Consider the following 24,670-nt stretch of genomic DNA (forward strand, 5'->3'; position numbering starts at 1 on the left):
TTAAATGATCCACATTTATAACTGTAAAGCAGACCGACAGGCGATACTGTCTAACATCACCATCACTAATAGCTCTAATAGCTCATGCATCCACAGCCTGCTCAACCTGTCCCATCTCAAAGCAATTTTGAGACAATGGGCTCAGCTCCTCTTAGATAGATATAAATGAGATATACAGAAAAGACACAATTTCCTCTGCCACAGCCAAATGACACTGCTTCCCCCTCAAACCTGAACTACCACAGTGTAACAACTTTTATTTGTTAATCATAATTATTGTTTTGTGGTGCAGGTTTAAAAAAAAAAAACAAAAAAAACAGTGAAAGGTGCAAATCATAATCATTAGGATTGGAAAAGAGCACTAAATCACCCAGTCCAGCCATCAGCCTACCCCTACCATGCCCACTGACCACATCCCTCAGTGCCACATCCCCACAGTTCTTGAACACTTCCACGGTTGGTGACCCCACCACCTCCTTGGGCAGCTGTGCCACTGCATCACCATGGGCAGGAGCTGGCCTATGCATACCCAACCTCTTCTAGCCCTTGCTAGTGAGAGTGCAGTTCCTCTCAAGGCCAGCATCAAAAGTTGCCTTTGCTGTGAATAATGTCCCAGGGTGCACAGAGTATTAGCACATCTTTACCAAAGGCTGTACTAACGCTGCTTTAGCACTGATGGGTTTGAAAGTCTCGTAGCTTTTAAAAGGAGCTTTGTAGACTTTGGGCTTTCTGGCTGCTAAGAAGCCTGGATCTGCCATTATCCAGCCTACTACCTACAGTTGCTCCAAGAAGGAATGTAATGGAGTATCCAACTAGTTTTCTCCTTGGGCTGTGAATGACAGGAAACTGGAATAGACCTCCTCTCAACAGAGCAGAGGCCTAGAAACACTGCTCTGGAAGTGAGAAGGAGGAACGAGGAATGGGGCTAAAGTAATAAGCACTGGGAACCCATGGTATGACATGTTTTGGCTCTTTCCAAACTTAATGGAGTTTTTATATATTGACATAAAAAAACACATTTTCTGACTCCCCCCAAATAATTACCTGATAAACCCCCACTTTTGGAGTTGGCCCGAACCATCCATTATACCTCTGCCATGAACTTTATTTCATACCACACCGGGGAGGAGACAGAGCAGTTGGAGCACTCAGACATTAGATGTAATAACTAGTCATAAAAATCAATGTAAAATTTAATGCAAAAGGTCTGCGGGCACCCAACCATTGGAATCCAGTGATAAGGCAGATGGAGAGCAGCACTATGCTTTCCAGCAAGTAGTATATTTTCTTTAATGTTCCTGCATTATATGTAATGCTGTTGCTGTTTTGTCCATCTACATACTAGTTAAATGAGCTGCAGCCACAATATTTATGTCTCCGGGTGGTTTTTGGTTGCGCTTTCCTCTTGGACACAGGGAGTGTTATGTATTCTGGATGGATCACATCACAGGACCTGGGAGGGAGAGAAGAAATGTCTTTTTGCCTTTTCCTTCGGTGTTCTCTGGTTGCTATGCAGGTGGCAGTCCTGCTGTGCCCTGTTCCTCACAGAGGGACTGAGAACAAAGTTGTTGTGAACCAAGGGTGCCCGACCCGGGCAGTTCCATGGGGCAAAGGTTGCATCTGCACACAGTCTGCGTGGGGTGGATATCACTCAGATGGTCCCCAAAGAAGTTCGGTTCTCGCATGAGTCATTTCATGTTAAATAACAGCTCTTGTCAGCCACAGGATCCTTCCCAGCTTCACTGCCTGATTCACAGCACGCAGGGAAGAGGAGATGAAAAAAGAAACCTTGGGCCCACCTGAACTATGTAAATAAATTAGAACAGACCAGAGGGTCACCCACCTTTCCTTTCAGCCTCACACAAACCGGCAACAGGATGCTTAAGTCCCAGCACAGGGACATGCTTCTTCAGTTCCTATCTGTCCCGGTCACTCAGCATTTTGCTTATCATACGCATTCCCACAGGAGCAAGGAAAGGAAGGAGATGGTTTCATTCTCTCTCTGTTAGCACGCACAGGTGTGCAGATTTCAAGAGCTGAGAGCGATAGTTAATGGCTCCACGAAGGCAAAGAAGCAGGAGTCCTGCTTTTGTTGTAATGAAAAGCATTACACTGTTCTTTAGCATTTTAGCAACGGGTTTATTTCAAACATTGGTAACTCACAGAACCAGTCACTCCATTAGCTTCCTTTCAGATAGAGCCGTGGTGGCTGTGCATGGAGTGTATTAAGTCTGGGGCATTTTCTTTCAGTTCTGGGAGCTATCATTGATTTTACCCTGACAGATACTTGGTTCCAACATATGATGAAAGGTCGTTTAAAAGAATTCTTAATTTCTCACATCTGTGATTCAAAACACCGCTATTTGGATGTCACAGCAAAACCCCACAGCAAAAAAAAAAAAAAAAAAAAAAGAAAAAAGAAAAAAGAAAAAAGAAAAAAGAAAAAAGTCTTGGGCAGAAGAATGGGGGTCATTGCAAAGAGACTGGAAGATGAAGAAACTGAAACAGGATTTTGTGAGGCCATTTTACAGTGCAGCTAAAGTACTCCAGAGTATTTATTAAAGCAAACTATTATGCTATTCTGTACTGTTTAAGGTTATTATAGAACTTGTATTAGAAGAGTAATTGCCTCTGGATGAGCATATGGCTTCATCTGCTGGTAGAAAAGAAAGCATTTCCATAAGCTAATGATTTCTGTATGAGAGCTGGACTGCAGTGATTCAGAGAATGCAATAGCTGAGTTTTCAGGCATAATCAGAAAGCACTTACTCTGGGATACAACACATCAGGGTGTGTTACATGTATTAGTGGAGATTACTATCTATCAGTGTCATCTGTGCACACCTTTCCTGCAGGTGCAGATGATTACCTGGTTTTACCTACAGTACTCAAGCAAAATGATTCTGCACTTTGGAAGGACACCTGGCTGCTCACCTCAGCACATCCTGATGCTGCTGCTTATCAGGAAAAAAAAAACCAGCTCAGTAAGTTCTCCTTGCTGTAATATTTTGGGTTGAGGCCTCTTTGAAGATACTCCTGAAATCATGAGATCACCTCAGCCCACCTTATCTGGAGTGGATAAAGGCAAGCATCTGGTGCAAGGGGTATTGAAACTCTCTTCCAAGGCATGATTGAAAAATTTCAGATGCCAAGCCTCAAGCTACAGCAGGAGGAGCAAATACCATCCCCGTTTCACAGAAGGGTAAACTAGCTGACAGAGAAGCTGATGTGTTGCTGGTTATTATACAGTTAGTAGTAGGGGTAGAGAAGTGAGTGGAGAACAGCCTCTAACTTCATCTCAAGCTTCTGTAGAAGGATGACAGAGAGGGAGGAAGAGAAGAGGAGGGAAAAGACATGGAGAGGCGGTAAAGAAAGCAATGCACCATCTAAATTCCTAACTGATGTTTGGCACCTGAACACATTGCTAAGCATCATGGCTATCTTGAGAACACCTTGTGTTAAGTACATCGGGGTCATTGTTTTGGAAGAGGCTGAAGTGATGAAAACTCACTGGAGGGCTGCGAGTGGAGGGAAGTGCTGGGAAGGAAGCCAGCGCCTCCGGCACTGGAAGGCTGGAGGCTCTCCAAGTGACGTCTATGGTAAGCCAGTGACTGTCCTGCTCATGGGCCTATTTGTCACACTAAACTAGATTATCACCCTCTATGCTTATAAATCCTTCCACATCCTCACTCCAGTATTATGGATGTGGCGTGCAGGCAACTGGCAAGGAGGTTTCTGACTCATGAAAACAGAGCTCCAACCATTCCCCTTCCAGAAGAGGTTCAGTATTTTGGGGTTGACACTCCTTGTGGTTGACCTCTCCCTTACATATCCATTCCCCACTGTTCTCATCCATGCTGAGTTCACCTTGTTGGCTGCACTTTCACATAAGTCAACTGGCTGATGACCCATCTTTGGAGACATTCAAGGTCAGGCTGGACGGGGCTCTGAGCACCTGAACAAGCTGTGGGTGTCCCCTGTTCACTGCAGGGGAATTGGACCAGATGGCCGTTAAGGGTCCCTTTCAACTCAAATGATTCTATGAACTGGGAGTCTGAGTTGTTCATATCTGCCATCCAGCCTTCCTCCCACTGCCGCCAACACAGACAAATCACTGTTATTATTATCAGATACTGCTAGTATTGAGAACAGTTAAACAGTCTTCACAGAATATAATCATCTCAATTGATGCTGAATTTGAAGTTTCCAGTATCAAATCAGCATCGAAACATGCAATTCTGATTTCAGTTCTATTTTTATTTGCATGGGGAAAATCTGAAGATGGTGTGAGGAAAAACCTGTTTGTTCTGGTGGTCTCATGCTCTGGAGTTACGTCTGTAGATCTGAAGATGTCCTCCTGCCCAGGACGCTCAACTGAAGATGTTCCTTCTGACAGAGGTCTCTGAGGAGCACTGTAAAGACACAATGCAGAGACAACCCTGCAAAGCCAAGCCAGCTTCATCATTGTCCTTCTGCTCCTCAGATAAATCCAAGACCATAGGATGGGAAGTATTGGGAGAAAAAATAGAGGCATGGCGAGGAAACAGCAGAAAAATGTTCATAATCAGGTCAAAACACTGCTGCGCAGTGATTCTGCTCCTGTTCCTGTGTACCACCAAGCCCTTCTTGCACCCGCTAAAATCTAGTGGAAGCTGTTAAATTTTGCGTAACATCCAACTTAGTTCTGCCAGACCTCTGTGAAGAGGAAGCAGCAGGTTGAGTGTGAGCAGAGGGACTGCACATCTCGAGTAATGAAGTTGACTCATTACTCTGTGATACAGTCACCGGAGCCATGTGGGGATAGAAAACAAAGTGATGAATCAGGCCCAGCATTTGCTTCAAGTTTAGACTGCTGTCTGGTTGGCAAATAGCTCTGAAACCAGTCCCAGTGCTGCGTAAGTAGCTTCATTACTCTTAAGTGCTATATTTACTGAATAATTTGGACCGATTGTTTTCAGGTTCGTTAGTCCCAATTGTTCAGTTTTCATATGGTTTGATTGGTTTCTCAAACCACGTGGTTTTGGTTTTTCTCCAAAACCGAGAATAATGGGTAGAAAAGTGCTAAAAACAACAACAAAAGAAGCACCTTCTGGAAAGTTGATTTGTTTGTGTTGTTTGTTTGTTTTTTTTAATCTGAATAATGACCTAGATGGAGCTCATTAAGCTCTTGGAGTTTGCAAACATTGTTTGGATGCACTGGAGCTCTCTGGGTATTTGGGGGAAAACAGTCGAAACTGGAGTTAATCTGAAGATAATTTAAGCCCCCATTCTCACCCACCATTTCTCCAGCTCGCTCTTTGGAGGATCAGTCACCTAGTGTGATTCTTCCTTTACTCTTTTTTTCTCTTCACCCCTCTTCCTCTCTCATTTTCTTCTCTCTGCTGGGACTGTTCTTCCATTCTATTTTTGTTTTAGGTCCAGCACCTAAATGATAAAAAATGACATGCAGCAAATAAGTGCTCTACCCAGAGGCTAGAGGATGGTTAAAGTCTAAATGAAAACAATTTATAATAAAAGCTCCAAATCTGCTGCCATTTAGCAAAAAGTTAAAACAAATGATCCCTATAAATCATGTTAAGATTTGTCAAGGATTTTCAAGCCACGCGTATTGCTTAATTACAGAACAATAATATGCAAGGAAAATGCTGATAATAACCTTTCAGGATATTTTCTTTAATGCTGCACCAGACTTCTTGGTGGCAGTTTCACTCACCTGTGTAGTGCTGTACCATGAAGAGGAGATGAAAATCAGCCATGTGGTTAAGGAAAATTATTCTCAGCACAAACTGCAGGTTAAGATAACGTACTGAACCAATAACACAGCACCACGAGGATGCCAGTATCAGAACCATTAGCTACACTGACTAAGCATTGGCAAGTCAGAGATTTTGAAGCCAAGAGAGGGACTATAGACCTAATGGTCTGTGTGGCCCTGGCCCACATTACACCCTGCAGGAGGAGAGAGCTAAGGGACTCTGGAAAGGATGAAAATGTAAAGCAACAGTGGGACTCAGAGTGGGGTCCCAGAGAGGGTACCGAAACACCTACTTTTGTGCAGAGCCCCATGGAGATAAGTCAAGCAGGATGCTCTCTCAAAGCTGTGTTATACATCTGTTCTCAGTGCAAACGGAGCCATTTGGGAAGTTTTGGAGGTTTAGTGACAGGTGTCTTGCTTGATTTAGGTTGGTTTTGGGTGATTTTCCTGAAGTTGCTTTTCTAACTGCCAGACCTGGTTTTGGAGCATGCAAAAAGCTCATGGTAAAAGCAGGCTTATGTTTCTTTACGGTATCATCTTGAATGTATGACCCAGAATGGGTACTGTGCTGGACACAGAGTTGAAGATCTACGTTGTGAAGGGCTATGTTCTATGCTGGCGAAAGGACTGCCATTTTCAGGAATGCTAGACCAACATGAACTCCCCTCAACCCCAGCCCCTCCTGAAAGGAGGAAAGGAATAAACAAATTAGCTAATAAAATGATTTATCTCATAGCATTTGGAATTTGCCCCCTTGAGCAAGCAAATTCATCAGCCAAATCCCTGAGGTGAATAGTGAGGCTTAAGGGTTGTTACAAACCCTGTGCTTCAGCATATGCAGAATGAACCTTCAGGCTTCCTACCTCTATGAATAATCCCAGAAAAGCCAGCTGACCTGTCAGAGGCTGTGCAGATAATGCCAGAATACATGATATTAATGAAGTAGTGGAGCTGTCACAAAGAGCAAGGATCACTGTAAAAATAAGGAGTGAAAAACTGATTGCATTATGGTTGTGAAAGTAAATGGATTTCACTCCTATCCTTTAATTTCTTCATTTTTCATCAGATTCTGCCAAGGCTTCCATCGCAGACATGAAGAAATCTGGAAAGCCACCTCCACGCCCTGATGTAGCACTACAGCAGAGCCCTGGAGTGGCAGCTGTGAAATGCAGAACAGCCAGACAAAGCTGGTAACATGTTTGTACAGCCCGGGGTGTCAGGAGGAATCAGCTCCACGGAGCAGACAAGGAGACCGAGAAGTGAAGTTTTAGGTTCTCTCCTTGGTTTGCTACATTGCAAAGCAAGCTGTCCTCAAGTCCTCTGGGAAGTCTCTGCACAACAATTATCCCTCTCTTCGAGTCTGAAACGGAATTACTGCACAGGAATCTGGCGAGGTTCAGAGAAACACTGAAAGGTTCTCGCATTAGAGACTTCAAAGTGTGACCCTGTGAATGCCAGAGGCCAGCTAGCACCTTCCTCCAGAAGCACGGTAAGCTACCTGCCCTCCGTGTTTTATTTCACTTCACATTGGGTGAATCTGCTCAGTCCAACCCCGCTCCCCTGTCTGTTTCCAGCTGCAGAAAACACACTTCATGCTCCACACCAGCCCCAGGGACGTGATTGTGTTGCACTTTCATCTCAGTAGCTGGCTTAATTCAGGTTTATTTCATTGTCAGAGAGATATGCCAAGGCACTTAATTTCAGTTAGTCCTCAGCACAAACATGTTCTCATGGAAAATGTTGGCTGGTGGTGCTTGCTGTGCTCGAGGCTGCTGCCCTGAAGATGACCTCTCTTATATCCTCCTCTTATTTTAAAATGGCATCTGGCTGCTCAAAAAACACCATTTCTTTCCCACTCCCAGAACGCCATGAGTCCATGAGCAGCTAGGCACGTGTCCACTGCTCCTTGTGCAGAGGGCACGGGTCTTCTAGGCAGGAATGCCTGAGATGGCTCTGGTACCCCAGAGCAGTGTGCTCACAGCAAGGGCTGACGTGGCTTTTGTCAGTGCTAGCACAGAAAGAATCCATCCTTCCTACGTCTTGGGGTCATTTGGTTGACCTCTGAGCCTAAAGTGAACTCAGCTTGTCTCCTGACCCCCACAAAATACTGCAATCTCAGCACTGCTTTCCTGTGTTTTGTCTTACTATCCCCAACTCCTGGCTTGCAGCATCACTGATAGTTTGATAGGGGCACATGTGGCCCAAGGTGGAGTGGTCCAAGGCCAGAGTGGTAAAATGGGTAGAAAATTATCAGAAAGAAGAAAAGATTTAAATGAAGCCTCCAATGATGCAGTTTCCATGGCAACTACCCTTCCACCTACAGTTTTAATCCACTTTTTCAAGCAGCCATTCCAGGATGTGCAGGGAACCACACGACAGCTGCACATGTCCTATTTCTAACACATCTCCTGATTAAAATAATTATTCCATACATATTGTCCTGAATGGTAGTAGCTGAAGTTTCTGGGTAGCCTGGGGGAAGCTTATTCTCACAGTGCTAGATTCTTTCTGAAATAACACGTGTAGATGCAAATCCTAGCATTCACTGGGGCTAAAATGAAGGAAGCTCATCCCAAAGCTATTGCAATGGGATACATCTCCTTGTTCCCATGAGATGTGTGTCACTGTGTTGTGTGTACAGTGCTCAGTCAGGGATGAAATCAAAGCTGGTCTTGCCTGTGCTGTAGGCTCCAAGCAGCAGGTTATTTTGTCAGAAGTTACAGGGATAAGGGTTAGAGCTACAGCACATGACTTGCCATCACACTCCGTGCTCAACCCTCTCAGAGATCTAGGATGGCCTCAAAGCCACCCCTTACTTCAAACTGTCATCTTAGGAGTGCTAACTGGGGAAGTATTTGGCAGATGAATCGTTGCTCTGTAATCCTGGTGGGACCACGTGATGATTACGACATTTTGATTCTCTGTGGGGATTGCGTGGACTGAAATCAGAACACAGGGAATCACCTTTGTAGTTCTGAGGGTGCTATTTCTTGTTGTCGATGCTATTGTTATCTCAACTCCAGCTTCTAAAGTCTCCTGCAAAGACCGGTGTTCCTTCTGCTAAATAACATGACAGGATGAGATACAGGCTGTACCTAAGAGCTTGTAACGTGGTAGAGAAGGAGTGGAAGGGAAGTCAAATGCTTGACAGGTAGATTACTAAAGAATGAGTAAACTAAGTGGTTTCCTTAAGGTTGCACACTGAGACTGTGGCCATAGCTGAGTGCACATCCCTGGAGACCCAGACAGAGCTTTTATCACTAGGATGGCTCTTCCTTTGCTGCTCTCCCAGGCTGTCAGTCTCATTTGTCCCATAGAAATATTGAGATAGCGCTGGCAGATGCATTACCTAAAGAGGAAAACGTCTGAAATTATGCTTTCTTCACTCCAAGGAGTGCCAGGGGAAATCTACATTTCTACACAGCAACTATGTTAACCACTTGATTCCAAAGGAAGCAGATAGCAGGAAGATATTAGTGTGGGAATGAGCGAGTAAATAAAAGGGTAATTCTCCCCAATAAACTTCAATTCTCTGGGAATTATTTTTGAAGTCTAAAAAGTTAAATTACAAAGAAGTCTGCCAGAACAGGTAATGACTATACTTAAGGGAGAGGCAGTTGTCCTAGAAAATTTTATGTACTCTGGTTACAGTGCTGGAAGGGAGAATTTAGCCAGTGCAGGGATCCTTGGGTAACAGCACCTCCTCCAAGGACTTCAGGAGGTACTTGGGCACTTCTTAGTGTTTAATATCTGAATAATTAAGGGCTAGATTATGAGCTCTTGACTTTTTAGCTTGACACCTACTCTCTCACATAGGTACTTCCAGGGTCTTGAGAAGGAATAGAATGATGCTGGCCAGGAAGGGATGACAGATCTGACTTTAATGTGCAGCTATGTTGTTAATGTTAACATCATTAATTATGTTGCTAATAGAGATGAAACATCTCCCTTTCTCCAAGATCACTCGGGCTGATGCCTACTGTTAAGCAATAGTGGAAACCAGAACATCTGCATGTTTTTTGTTCATGAGCCCTCCTGGCTTTATGGGGATGGGAAGGGCTGTGTGAACAGTGTGTTGCTTGTATGACAGTTAACAATCAGGTGGAGGCTGGTGGATAGGGTGCACCAGAGGTGGGATGCTGGTCACTGTAATGCCACAGATATAGGAATTTGTGAGTGCATTTTTGTTTAGCAGCAGTTCAGTTTTATCCATGTGACAGAAGTGTGCAGAATGACTCTGCTGGGTGAACGTGACTCTGTGGAGTGTTATTTGCCAAGTACAATGCACAGAGAAGGAAATCTTATCTTGCACTTTCCAGTGTCCCCATTTCATAAATACGATGCATTAATATTCATTATGCCACGTGCATTATCATTTTGGAAGGAGATTACTGGGGATTCACTATTTTCTCTCCATCATATTTTCCAATTAGGATCCTCTCTTTTGCAAATAATAAGCTTTTTTTGTTGCCAGAGGCTTTGCAGCAAAGTTCCAGCCAGGACTTTGGAGCTCTGCTCAACATCCGTTTAAGAAAGAAGTGCAAATTGAAGAACAATTATATTTTTAATGACAGGTTAATCTTGCAGTACTAAGTATGATTAGAGTGTAGTCTGGCAAGTGTGGAAGAACACAACAGCTTGTAGGAGATGTTCCCAAAAAACCTGCTGAGGGATGGGGAAGGATGATTAAATACACCACTGAGTTCACTGCAGGGGCAAACATAGAGACTTAGGGGTTCTTGGGGATGGACGAGAGGATAAGAAAAGAGTGAAGAAGTGAAGTCCTTCTTCCCACACCATGAATGAGTGTTTTAGCTCAGGATGCTCAGGACAAGAGAAAATCACTTCTCACACTGCCCTGTCCTCACTCCCCACTCTGCTCCGGAGAGTTACTTGGTGCCTACAGCCCTTCATGCCCACGTGGGCCTTGTGCAAAGTGCTCCAGTCTCGTTGAGGCTAATTAGTTGGGCTCTGGATTTATCCTTCAATTACCACGAAGTAGTAAAGGAATTAAAATATCCAAAAAGAAAGAAAGAAATATAAATTTACAGCCAACCCTTTGACAGACTATCTATTCCCCACGCACACATAGGCATGCTAGTAAAACAGCCCTTTAAAGTTGTTGGTGTTGTCAGTTACAAGAGCAGCATTTAACATTTAATGGTTGTTTTTGGTCAGAGCTGTTGCTTTTCATTGTTTGCTAGATTTGTTCCTTAAATTTGCTTGGCTCTGTGCCATGCAGTTCTTCTAGATTTGCTTTATGTTGTGCTTGGGATTGCAATATATGTTTTAATGATTTTTTTTTTTTTCCTTTGAAGACATTTTATGAAATAATTTTCATTTTTCTTGCCCAGTCCATTGTCTTGTCATATCTGATATTTAGCTTGAGGGCACAGGTGTCCCCTTACAAGCCTTCTAAACATGCTAACATGGTCTCATTCTCCTCGCAGTGCCAAGGCACCAATTATCACACTTGTGGGGACCTCTAAGAACATTTCAGGGTTAATCAGACTGGGCAGAAGGCTTCAGAAAATATGGTACAGTGCTGCCCTGTAACTCTAACAGAGGTCTATGGGAAAAGTGAAATGCAGAGATGCTAAGGAGACAACTCAAGAAGTCCTCAGCCTTTACTTACGCTCTGTTATGAGAGGTTGGATCAGCTGTTCAATTAAAACAAATGCGAAGTGAGAAAGCCTCGCTGTGCATCGTGACCTTTTTATGTAAACAGACACTCGTTGCTGTGATTTGACCCATTATTTGCCAGGTTCATTTTAGCCAGCATTTCAGGCAGTGAGATGTTTGCATGAACGTTAGACTCTGAAGTTCAGAACTGTGACTCAGCATCAATGCCACATGGTCCTGGTGTCTCCATGGTCCCTATTCCTTGTATGGATGATCAAAATATGGCGAGGTTTCAAAGATAGAGCAGGCCCATCTTGTTGTTAGGGTTCATTTCCAAGTTGAGAACGTGCACAACATATTTCCCCTAAGGGCCATGTCAGAGTGCAGGAGTACCCAACAAGCTGACCCTGCAAACAAGGGCACAAGCATCACCTTCCTTATATCGAATCTTCCCCCTCCACCTTGCCAGACCTTTCCTCAGCCAAACAATTCTGAGTTTGGTTTCTGAGTTCAATTTCTACTCCTGTTACATGTTTCCTGGCATGTTTATAGTGCTTCTAATTAATTATTTGTAATTGCTTCTGTTTTACCCCCTTTTTTTGCCTTTATTTCTTGTTTCTCTCCCAGCCTTGGTAACAAGATGTTGCATCTCTCGAGGCTACCAGGGTAAAAGCCTATTAATAAATAATTAAGTTCTGAGGCTGCAGCAGTGTGGAGTCATGTCTTGCCATCACATGGTTGTAGTCTCCATGGTGACTCACCACTGTGAACTGAAATGCTCTCTTTGGGGAGAGGCAAGAGAAGGTTATATAGGGCAAAAATGTGCAAAGTTAAATTATATTTTAAAAAATTAAAGGCACCATCACGCTGACTAGTTCCCTAAATGATCTATAAAGATGGAAATCCCCTTATTAGCCCAGATCCACCAGCATCCCTCACTTCTGGCTGCCTCTCCTTCATGTTTGTGTTCTGCTGCGGAGCTGCCAGCTTGGAGACTTCTCCATCATGCATGTGCTCCCCTCTGCCAAGCAGAATTTTCCTTCACCCAGTGCTTTTCAGACCTTCCCAATCTCTAGCAGTCCTTCCACCAAACCGTGCACCCTCGGTCCCCGTGATGAGAGTGACTGATGGCTAAGTAGCGTGACCGTGGAATAGTTTGTCATGTGTCACCAAATTAATTCTTAACGGCTGGAGTCCAGAGGTTCCCACTTCTCTGCTCCTCTGTGTTCCCGTTTCCTACTGCATTAATATGTTGCCTTTTCCCTGGAGCCATCCTGCAACCTACGTTTGAGCAAAATTCACACCTGCTCCTCATTAGAGCCAGATTTTGAGAAGTCTTAGCTGTGCATTTCTCCTTTTCTGGCAATACTCAGAGGCAGCTTCATGTGCTGGCACATGAAGTAGCCCTTCTATTTTTTTTTTTTCCATCTCTTAATCCACCTCTAAGTATAGCAAAGACATTTCTTGCCCATTCAAAGCAGTAGTTTTCAAATGAAAAGCAGTCAGCTCAGCAGTTCCAGCATCTGTAAAAGTGTGTCCTTGTGCGTGATCTGAAACCCCCTTAGCCTGTTATCAGCTTTCCATCTGTGTTAGCAGCTACGTTATTCACAAGCATCCTGATTGATGTATTTCAGCCAATATAACTTTCCCAAGCCCCACTTCTCCAATAACGTTTCATGGGAACACAAGAAATTTCAAGCTCCTTGTAATGCCAAGGATGTAAATCACACTAATTGTCTCCCAGATTTCAGAAACATCCTGGGCTTTCATTTCCTCTGCAAATTTCTGGAGCATTCACATTAACTTTTGGCCAGTAAATGTAGGGGGCCCAAACCGTCCATCACATAAAACTGCACTGAAAACACATTGAGTTGTGACAGGTAGATAGGTCTCTGCCCAAGGGAGCAAAGATTTTGATGTCACAGTTCCCTTCTCCTTGCAGGAGGACACTATGGAGCCCAGGAACATGGCTTTATCTACCCAAGGATGTTTGTTGGCCCTGCTTGGAAACCAAGTCAAGACATCTCATCCATTGTATTGTCAGCTTTCCTTTAGCTGCTGGGATGGGATCAGGGCAAAGATCTGCTCAACAAAAGGGTGGTTCTGGTCTTGTGGAGTTGAAATCTGGTGCAAACTGGATCTTCACAACACACAGAGCCCCGCGTTTATCCTGGGAATCGGTCCGTTCTTCTTTGTTACCATCACATCTCTGAGAAAGTGTGTGAAAGATCTCTCCCAGCCCCCTTCATTGGCCTATTTTCTTCCTTTCCTTTTGTAGTGGAATCTAAAGAAGAGGTGAAAGACAGTTTGAGTGAGGTTATCGGAGGGATAAAATAATACTTCAAGGAGTTTCAGACCTGTTTTCATGCTGTTCACTTGTAGCCACTGCAGAGGTTTCCAGAAATTGTTTCCCTGCCCTTTTCACCTCCACACTTCTCCCAACAGACTAAGGCCGAAGCAGAAGAGGAAAGCAGATTAATACTTTTTTCTCCAGCAATCTAGCATCCTGTTTTAGCTTGCACTCTTGATATCCACCAACTCTAGCAGCAAGCAAGCAAGCAATCTGAAATTCAGGGCTTGTTAGGTAAAGCAAATAATAACTGTATCAATTGTTCTGATTTCAGAGGAGAAATGTTTTCTTTATTTTTATTTTTATTTTTTTCCTAAGACTGCCTATGGATTCTAATGCTGAGGTGGGATTTGAAATAATTCATCTATTTTTAAGTGATGTTGGCAACCTAATTTTGACTCAACACTTCCACTGCGCTGAAGAAAAAAAAAAAAAAAGGAAAAAGAATAATTGCAAAACACAAAGTAAGCAGAAATGGTTTCAGTGAGGTGTTTTGATCACCCCCGTGAGCTGTTTTCTTGCTGTGTTGTGCGTGACTGAAAATCAGAAAGGGAATCTGCCTATTAACAAATGGGAAGCTGACCAAACCGGTTTCATCAGACTGCAGTAAAAGTGCAGAGCAAGGGACAAATAAATGTAAGTGATTAGAATTATTTCCATTCTGTCAAAGAGACTTTGTGAATGAGACGGGAAAGGCATAGTTTAATATCTTTGAATGGGGAAAAGTTGATCAGGTTCCCATGTGCGTGGTTGCAGTGAGGTGTCATGGACTGGCAGTGAATGGATGGGTTTGGGGCAGCCCCTGAGAAGGGACTCCATCTCTTCCCCCAACCTCAATCTGCTCTCTCCGTATTCTGCTGCTCACTTTTGGAGTAAATTGCAAACCTGCATGCGGCGTTGAGTAAACAAATTACTGCCTGCACATGTGTGTTCATTAGGAAAAAAAAAAAAACAGCCACATTGATTACTTGGCAGCCTGGCATTTTGTAACATCACAAAGGGTTTTTAGAGATGAACAGCTACAGCAAGCCTGCCGTGGAAACCAATATCTCCACCTGTGGGAAATGCAAAGATAACAGGCAATTGTGGCTAAAAATGCAATTACGACAAGAGAAAAGGATTCACTTTCTTCCATGCGCATACAAATCATGAAAAGATATTTTCATCCCAGGCCAAGGAGGCCTGAAGCTGGGTTTTATTCTATGCTTAGAACCAGTAATAATTTCTTTCACCTATTATGCATCTCCCAGACAAAAAATGTATTCTTCTCCATCTCACCTAGAAGGGTCTCTACTTCGAGGCAATTCTTTTATCAGATGCTGAGAAATAAGATAGAGAAAGCAAATATTTGCCTTTGAGCATTTAAAATTATATTCTTTTTTTTTTTTTTTTCCCCGTCCTTTAAGATCAGGTTTCTTCTGCAACACGAGTGTGGGCAAGGCTGTGCTTTTGAAAGAGAACATCCTACGTTTTAATAACAAGGAAAATATAAGAGAAGCACACAGGACCCCTGTGTGCTAAAGACAAGGAAGGCACATCCTATGCACTATGGAGCTGGTAAAGCCCTACCGAAACCTTAGCAAAATGCTTGGCTGTCACACTCCATTTGCTGTTGCATCCCTCCAAGCAGCTGGCCTGGCAGCTGGTTGCTTTACTTCAGGTAGAGAAGTTCAACCTCCTGCATCAGCCCTTCATATGTGGGATATGCTGGAAGGAAGCAGAGCTTAAGGAGTGAGGCACAGTGATCGCTGCTCTGCTGCGTCCACTGCTGAGGGATGATAGGATACCTCTTAAGAAGTGACAATGAAATGCAGATCTGTTTGCAATCCACATGTCACTGAAGGGCCACAGTGTGGCTGTTGTCAGATTACCCAAACAGTTCCTCCACTACATGAGCCATTTTGCTGGTAGCTTCCAATTCATGGACTCTGTTTAGGCTCGTTTGCAGCAAAGTCGAATCATTTTCTGTTTCACCCAGCTTCTGTTTTCACTTGGAGTTTGAATTGCAAAATGTCCTTTCAGAATGAGCCCAAATCATACAGACAGCTTGAAGAAGCAAGGTGAAGGGAAAGCAAAGCTCTGACTTGTTTTGTTTTGGTGACCACACACGAACATTTTTTGCAGGTTCCTATAGAAAGAACCTCTGCACTGTTTGGGTTTTCAGTGGATTAGAGGGAAATAGCACAGCAACAAGGAGCCATTTTTATGGCGTTAGGTCTAGCATGGAATCCTAAGGGCTCTCTGACATTGTTTTTGCTACAGTTCCTCTGAATTCAACATATTGACCTCTGAACACAAGATACTGGCCTTCTGTCTCCCAAGTCATTGCACGGTGTTGACCTGTGACTGTTCCGTGAGCAGAGTTACCTAAAGGATTAAGTTACCTCCTTAAGTTTAAGTTGATAGAGGTCCATGATTTGGCAGAGGGGACCAGGACTTAGTGCAGCACACGCATCCTTGTCACATCAAGTATTGCTCCTACGCAAGAGTAGCAGTGCTTCATTGTTCCTGAAAAGCCTTTTCATTAGAAGGGAAAAGGTTTAAGAGACAGAATTGTTGTCTCAGACTGTCACTGACTCAAATACAGAGAAGGATATTATTGAAAAATGATTTATTTCTTCCACTTGAGTCTTTCTGGATGAGTCTTAGCTCCTTCACAGGTGAAGAGCGTCCCTAGCGTGTCCTTTGCTCTGCGGGAGGAATTAGCTCAAAGAACTCTCCTTGGACTGCTGTCAGGGTTGGCAATGGCCACAGCAGAGAAGACAGTGAGAATGGGGCTTGGCAGGTGAATTAGAATCATAGAATCATAAAATCTTTAAGGTTGGAAAAGAACACTTAAGATCACCCAGCACAACCCCAACCCACCCCCAGCATGCCCACTAACCACGTCCCTCAGTGCCACATCTCCACGGTTCTTGAGCACCTCCAGGGGTGGTGACTCCACCACCTCCCAGTGCAGCCTGTGCCACTGCATCACCACTCTTTCTGAAAAGATTTTTTTCCTAATATCTAATCTGAAGAAGAATCGTTTTCCCAGTGTATTTTAATATATCATATTCTCTTGGGTAGCAGGCACAGCTCAGCAAAGCCCCATGATCACACTTTTGGAGGGCTGTGAATAACAGATTATCATCATTTTACAACAGCTACAAATTGCTACAAATCATGGCCATTCCATTACATCTAGCAGGAAAACACAGCTGCTTTCTGAGCAAATATGGCACGTTGATAGGCAGCTTTCCGATTTAGGAGAGGTTTGACAGTGTACAAAAGCTTTCAGCAAAGATACTGCTCTAAATCTTGCCCAAGCTGAAGTATCTGAAGAGATGTTTATACCTCACTGATCACTCAGTCTTAGATTTCTGATAAGGCAGAAATCAGTGCTATCTGATACCTCTCTGCTAGCCTGTAAGATATGAATGAGAGAAGTCTGTGCCCTGTCCGGAGTTGACAAGACGTATCAACACGGCAGAAAACATAATTGGTCTGACACCTCCACTGGTAACCTTGGTCCTCCCCTGGCAAGGGAGGAAATCCATGCAAGTGACAACCAACTGAATCTGACAGTGCAAAAAAGAAAAAGGATTACCTACCTACCTGGTTTTAGTACCATCGTCCCAAACATCAAAGTGCAAAATCAGGCACACTGCTTCCTTCTTCGGTACCAACAGCCACAGCCGAGGGTTATAAAGTCTCAGCGAATCATAGAATCATTAAAGTTAGAAAAGATCCTTAAGATCATCCAGTCCAACTCCAGCCCACCCCCACCATGCCCACTGACCACATCCCTCAGTGTCACATCTCTGCTTTTCTTGAACACCTCCAGGAACATCGCCTCCCTGGCCAGCCTGTGCCACTGCATCACCACTTTTCTGAGAAGGAATTTTCCCAGTATCCAACCTGAACTTCCCCTGCTGCAACTTGAGGTCATTCCCTCTCATCCTATCGCTGCTACCTGGGAGCAGAGGCCGACCCTTTCCTCACCACAATCTCCTTTCAGGCAGTTGTAGGGAGCGACCCCTGAGCTCCTCTTCTCCAAACTGAACCATCCCAGTTCCCTCAGCCACTGTCCATCAGACTTGTGCTCCAGACCCTTCACAGCTTCACTGTCCTCTGGACACACTCCAGGGTCTCAATTCTTTCTTGTAGTGAGGGGCTCTACATTGAACGCAGCACTCGAGGTGCAGCCTCACCTGTGCTAATACAGAGGTACAGTCACCTCTCTTAATCCCATCTGAAGAAACCCCAATTTCATCATCTCAATAAAAACAACTAAACACCCTTCCCAGGATAAGACCTTTAAGCATACGGTAACTTTTCTCCTTACCTTTCCTCTCAAAACAGCACATGCAGCTATACAAAGCAAAGAGGGCCCTTTCTAGTGTGCTTTGGAATAAACTGACATCCACACTTAAACATATTGCACTGAACAACATTTCCTGGGGGCCCCTGATGTTGCTGCTACCCTGACAGACACAGCCACCTCCCAAATTGCACTTATCCTGACCTTATAGATACTGACACAGAAATGCCTCGAAGACAACGTTGTCTCTCAGAGGCGCTGCACATTCGCAGATGCACACTCACGTATACACACAAAATTATGTCAGCCATTTAAGTCATCCTTTTTTGGCCGTCTTTTGAAATGCATCTTTCGTCTTTCTGTAACCAAGGGCTTTAATATTCAAATGTTCATGAGCACCAGCTTTATTAAAATTAGGGCTTGGGGAAATGTCTCAGAAAAGGAGAAACGAATATTACCCAACCATTTAAAAGATGCTAATTAATGGAGTTCTAAAGCCCAGAGAGGCCATTTGACGGAGCAGAAATTCCTCTACTAGACAGATTTGTGACTTATCGTTTCAAGTGGCAGAGGTGGAAACAGGAGATGAGCAAAATAAAATGCAAGTAGGTTAAGAAGAACAATCCTCCAGGTGTTACGAGGACTCCAGAGTTTAGTTCTGCGCCAGCAAAATGAGTTTTCTGCCTACAAGCTCTGCGCGTGACGATTCTTCTGGCCGTGACACAAAACACAGTTTGTGTCTGTTCCCTGCTGGAAGTGCCCTGTGCTAGGAAGGAGCTGTAACCCATGTGCTGAGTAGTGGCAGCCAGCTGCTGGTGTCACAAGGGGGTATTCTGAGATAAGTTTACTATCAAGGGTACGTGAGCATTTCCAGTGTGTGCACAAGGAACCGCTTTGTGCTGGGAGCAGCAGAAACATGCTGGTATGGCCAGAGCTCGCCAAGTAGACTTGTTTATGATTATTTCATCTACCTTTCCCTGATCAGCCTTGGCTAAAGAATCTCCTTTGGCTGATGTGGTGAAAGCTTGAGGCTGTTCAGGCAGGAACATCAACATTTATCGTTTGGATGAAACATCAGGTCATGGAGATTTAATATGTTATTGCATATCAGCTGGGTGAACGTACCTGTCCATGCATGTGATCTTTGCCTGGAGCTAATGCAAAATAACACGATGTACCTTCATCTTGGTTCACTGTCAGATGAGTAAAATTGCATTATTATATCTTTGCAACAAGCCAAGAATGTGTGCCCAAACTGCTGCCTCAACTCTTCTGATATTTGGTGGCTTGTTAAGCTGCTCTCACTCGATCTTGTGTCAGAACCTGGAGTCCTTCACAGCTGTCATGAAGTCCTTGAGAGACCTGGTTTTGTCACCCTGGGATGTATTCTTACATACAAGGACTTATGGCTGCACGTAGCACAGGTGTACAGGAGCTGTGACAGACTGGATAATTTTATTGACCAGGAAAACCAGTGTACACATCCCAACAGTATTTTCATGCTCTTCCAGGTCTTTTTACAAAAATTAATAATAATAACTTTAAAAAAGGAAAGACTGAAAAGGGATTTCAAAGAATAAAAAGCTTCTGTCAAATCTCTAACATCTGCAAAGGTATAAATAGAGGAATACTCTTTAAGTTCATAGAACTTCATTGTCTTCAGAGAATTACTGGGAGGAAAAGCATGAAAAAAATTGCATCTGTTTCTCTAGCAAAATGCAGATTGACCCCCCTAAATGAAGACAGTTGGCAGGAACTATATGATCTGAGACAGAAAAACAGCAAAAAATCAGAGTTAATGTAAATTTGTCTCTTTAACTTACGCCTCGACTTCAGCAGGTTGCCATAAAGAAAATGAAATGCAAACTGGAAACACAGGCTTGTTCTGATAAATGCAGGGGGAGGAATAAAAATAACAAATATATTTGTTTCCCTACTAATCCCTCTTCATTATAGGACATGGCTGTTTTGTCTAATGGTCACAAATGAATCCAATATGAACTCAAACAAGGGGAGGTATCTTTTCTGTTTGTAGATTAAATCATTTGTAAAAATATCTCAAGTGCAGTCAACATCAACAAAGTCAAATAAAATCTCTCTCTCACAAGCAAAAATTTACCATAGCAAGTAGCTTTCTATGACAGTTGGTAAGAGGTAATTTTTCCCTGGAGCCAGTTTCCTTTGGATCAGTGATGCACCAGTCTATAGCAGAGAGAGTTTGCATTAGGATCTCTGTACCAGCATGCATAATAATGAATCACACCCTACATTGATTTAGTAAACCAATAGGTTTTATTAACTCAACAATGAGATTAAAATGGATTAAAACAGGAGAAGGGCTCTATCATTGCTCTAGTAATTTACCCCTGATTCTACAGCAAGCGCAATTCACTTTGTTTTTAATACCTGATTAGACTCAGTATTGCTGTACCATTTTCTCCTGGGTGGAAAGTGTAGTGAATGTAAGTGAATCCTGTACCCACACAGCTACAGAAGCAGCTACAGAGCCAACTTTACATTACAAGTCTTATCCCAGACAAAGAAACTGTTGATTTTTCATGGCAGGGACTTTTGAAGTTTCCTGCTAAAATACACAGAAAAGGCCCTAAGGACTACAAGAAAAACATGGTTGGGATCTGTCTACATTTCCCTGCGTAGGAAGTTCCAGCAGTGCTGTGGTACCAAGCAGTGCAGAGCCCAGCACAGATCTGCCGGAGAAGAAAGGAATTTAGGTCACAACATGCTGTGTAGCTACCAGGACCCAGGCGGGCAGTTTTAAAGCTGTAACTGCTTCTTCACTGCATTATATCTAGTGGAGATTAGTTCTGTTCACTTCAGCGTGTTCAGGATGCTACTCTGCCCCTCCTGCAGTGCTTCTCCAGGAGTCTTTCAGTGCAAATCAGTGATTTTCCACCCACCAGCCCAAAGAAGTCAGATGGGTTATTCCTAAAGGCTCTGCAGAGGGCAGCTATAAATTTTGCAAAACTAAAAGCTACTGGCTCAGAATTGTTCAGGTTTATGCTTAAAAAGTAAATAGGTTGTAATGGCCAACAAATTGTAAAAGCTTGAAATAAACTTGCATACAGCTTGTCCTTCAGTCTAGGGAGAGTCAAGGAGAGCCTCCTACTTTGCCTGGTTGAACAACCTCCCTAAACATTCCGTGGGTTCAAAAAGGGCCTTCATGGAAGTTTTTGTTACTTCTCAGTTCAATCTGAGCTCAGCTCATTAGAATCGTTGAGTCATGGGATCATTAAGGCTGGAAAGACCTCTGAGATAATCGGCAGCCCGCACAGCCCCACCGTGCCCACTGGCCACATCCCTCAGTGCCACATCCCCACAGTTCTTAAGCACCTCCAGGGATGGTGACCCTACACCTCCCTGTGCAGCTGTGCCACTCCATCACCGCTCTTTCTGAAATCAAATTTTTCCTAATATCCAACCTGAGCCTCCCCTGGCACAACGTAAAGCCACTAAGGCCAATTTTGTAGAGGTTGAGCTATGGAATATGGGAGCGGAGAGTGCAGAGCTGGAGAAGACCACAAATTAGAATTTGGTCCTCCTCCCAAGCTGGGAACGTTAGCATAATAGGCATTTTATTGCATTGCTGTATTCTTTTGTATAAATTGTGTGCAGTCATCGAGTTGTGCCGCACATATGCAATAAAATTAAGCAAATATTCAATGTCTTTTCAACAGATAAAGCTAAAAGAAAATCTAATTCTCCATTCCTGAGTTAATCCACCATGAACAACTTGATCAATGAACATCCTTCTAAGCTGTCATCCACCCACTTCCTCCTGTTTTCTGGGAGAAGTTTGATTAAATTGCCAATAACCATACTCACCATCACTGTAATTATGACAATCGTTATTATTGCTATTTGTTAGTAGATCGGTGAAGGAAATGCTTTTTCTGTCTATAAGAATTTATAAGACTTCGAAATGTTTTTCTCAGTCTGGATACCTCACTGCTTGTCAACCAATAATCTGAAAAAAGTACAGTTCAGATCCATGCACAGTTCATATATACATTTCAGAATGTTTAATTTAGATTGTGGTGAGCTTTCTGAAATGAAAACATAATTAACTCAGCTGTTGGAAATGAGGAAAGAGGACGTTTGGGCCACTTAAAAAAAAATTGTTCTTTCCAAAAGGGGAAATTCTTTTAAACTGAACTCCTCTACTAACAGTTTATACTGACCTCCCAACATTCAACAAGAAGAAAACTTCTAGTACAAAAATTGTCAGCTTGCCATTTACTATTAAAAGTTTATATATCACACCAGGAGTTGCATTAAAAAAAAAGTTATTACTTGCATCCTCAAAAGGAAAAGAATGGTCTGAAGGAGGCAGGGAGAAACAGAGATTCACAGTCTAAAACTTCTTAAGTATTTCTGATACCATCTCAGCCTCTGGGTCACATAGAAATGACCTCTAATTCTTCAGCTCTGAGAGCTTTCCATAGCTCTCAGGATTTTATTTCAGGATATATAAATATGTTTTTATACAATTATCATATCATCACCAAACCCTTATCCATCCTTTTCACATCTCAAATGGTCTCTGAAGGTGTTTGTTTGGAATGAATCTGATTTTATTACGTTTATCCCAGTTTTGAGTTTTAGCCAAATGCTGTTAATCTCAGATATTTAAAATCCAACCTCTCAAGCATGGGCAGCTGATGCAGTCTTGACTTGTCTCGGAGTTCAATCTGTGAACTTGGCAATTGCACAAGCAAGTGACTCATACCTCGGTTTGTGTTTGTCTCTAAGCTCAGACACATTTGTCTTGAACAGAGCTGTGAAAAAGAATTGTTTCTGGGGGGGCTGGTGACAATTCTGATTGCATAAGAATACTATAAATCACATTCAAAACCTGATGCCAACTTTCTTTACCACCCTACTTTTAAAAGGTTGCATCTAAAAAGGTTTTCTGCTTATTTCTGGCATCTTGAACTTCTCTGACCCTTTTCTTTGTCTCTTCACCCTAAAAACCTTGGGGCATGGATGTTCTTCACGCCATTAGCTGTCATTCCCCCATGAGTGGCTGGTAGCTCTGCTTGGTTTAGCTCCAGCCAGATGCTGTTGTCTGTGTAAAGTGGTGGTGCTGAGGCTCAGTATGTCAATACTGTGAGCCACAGCAGCACAGAAGAAAAGCTGGTGGAGAACTGCACTTTTTAAACTGTCTACTGAGGTACTTTGTGATGGCAGCAGCAACAGCTCCAAAAGCAGCAGCAAAAAGTCCGCTGTCTTAGAAGAGCATTCATAAGACCTGGAGATACTTCAGGCAAACTGCTATATGACTTAGAGGAAGGTAAAAAGAAGCTCATAAAATGTCTTCCCAAGGAAATGAAATAAGGTGAGGAAAGAAATTTGATGTGAAAATCCAACCTGAACCTTTGCCTATCTCTGCACTGTACTGCTATGTTAACACAGGTGTTCAACACAACACTGCGGGAGCATTTGCTTCAGGTGAAGAACTGCAATTAGAGTATTTCCAGTGTACCATCTATTTCTACTTAAGCTGTCTGAATTGTCCTCTGCTGAATTAAAAGGGATAATAATATAAAAAGGTCTTTAACCCTGCTGCGAGCAATAGGAGGAGAGGGGAATTTTTCTGAGCATACCCACAAAGTTTGTGGGAACAGCCTGGGGAAAATGAGTCCAATAAATGTCTGGTTCAGAGCTAGGTTCTCCAGATGGCATCAATATATCATAAAGTGTCAAAGAGAGCCTTTCTGAATGCAAATCACTATTCACATTTTACCTAATTTATGCAAATTAGCTCATTCAGTCTTCCACTTAATCCTCTCTGGAGTTACTCCAAGGTTCGAAATGAAAGATATTCTTCTTGCAAAATATATATAATCCATATTAATTGCTTCTGATGGAGATGAGTGGGATGGACAGCTATTCCAGCAGTTAATACTTTAATCACTTCACCTCAGCAGCAGCTCTGTTTCAGGTGAGCATGCCCTGACTACCTGTCCCCATTGCTAATGCAAGCTGCAAACAGCTGCATGTTGGGATGCTCCAGGTGAGGGCTATCAGGCCGGCAGGTTTCAGGGAGGAACCAAGAGACACTGAGTACCGTTGAGGAGAGAGCTGGCTTTGAGCAGGGGCAATAAACAGCAATCCAAGTCTTACTGCTCCAAACTGGGATAGAGGTGCTGCTCCATCCTGAAACGAGAGAACAGATTTTGTGGAAGGATGAATTGAAAAAGCAGGAGATGATTCAGTTAGGAGGTGTCTCAAAATTATTCCTGTGAAGCAACTGAAATATGCTTGGTTGTATTAACTTCAGTCTGTCCTTGCTTTGATGTTTGTGCGCTATCTTGAATAGCTCTTCTTTAGCCACATAGTGGTACTTATGGATTTCTTACCTGTCTTCTTTGTGTCTGGATGGTTGTGATTGGATTCAGATTTAAAAGACAGAGACTTTAATTTTGAAATCATTGAATTAGAGATTTAATATATTGATATTTCATAGTATATCTCTGTAGAGAGAAGAGATTAATCTGCAAGTGGTAAAATGCAGTGTGCTACTCTGTTGTACTTGACAGGCTCGGAATGATATCTCACTCACAGATCGGGTTTTGTCACACTTTTGGAGAGGCCCCTAAACTTCAAGTTGGTTTTACAG

The 24,670-nt window shown here is 43.1% G+C and overlaps 1 protein-coding gene across 13 annotated transcripts in view; it reads left to right on the forward strand.

Annotated features, from left to right (window-relative positions):
* AGBL1 (AGBL carboxypeptidase 1) overlaps positions 1 to 24,670 on the forward strand; it is a 487,401-nt gene that overhangs the window by 363,037 nt on the left and 99,694 nt on the right. For 7 of the 13 annotated variants that reach the window (XR_007379113.1, XR_007379116.1, XR_007379112.1 and 4 more), the window contains exons 25-26: positions 2,856 to 2,984; positions 6,822 to 7,244. The gene's annotated coding sequence lies outside the window, so the exon portion shown is untranslated. Of the gene's footprint in view, positions 1 to 2,855; positions 3,704 to 6,821; positions 7,245 to 24,670 lie in introns of those variants that run through there. The other 6 variants (XR_007379123.1, XR_007379122.1, XR_007379124.1 and 3 more) reach the window with 2 other exon arrangements.

Source organism: Lagopus muta, chromosome 10 (assembly GCF_023343835.1).
Source record: "Lagopus muta isolate bLagMut1 chromosome 10, bLagMut1 primary, whole genome shotgun sequence".
NCBI classification, from domain to species: Eukaryota; Metazoa; Chordata; class Aves; order Galliformes; family Phasianidae; genus Lagopus; species Lagopus muta.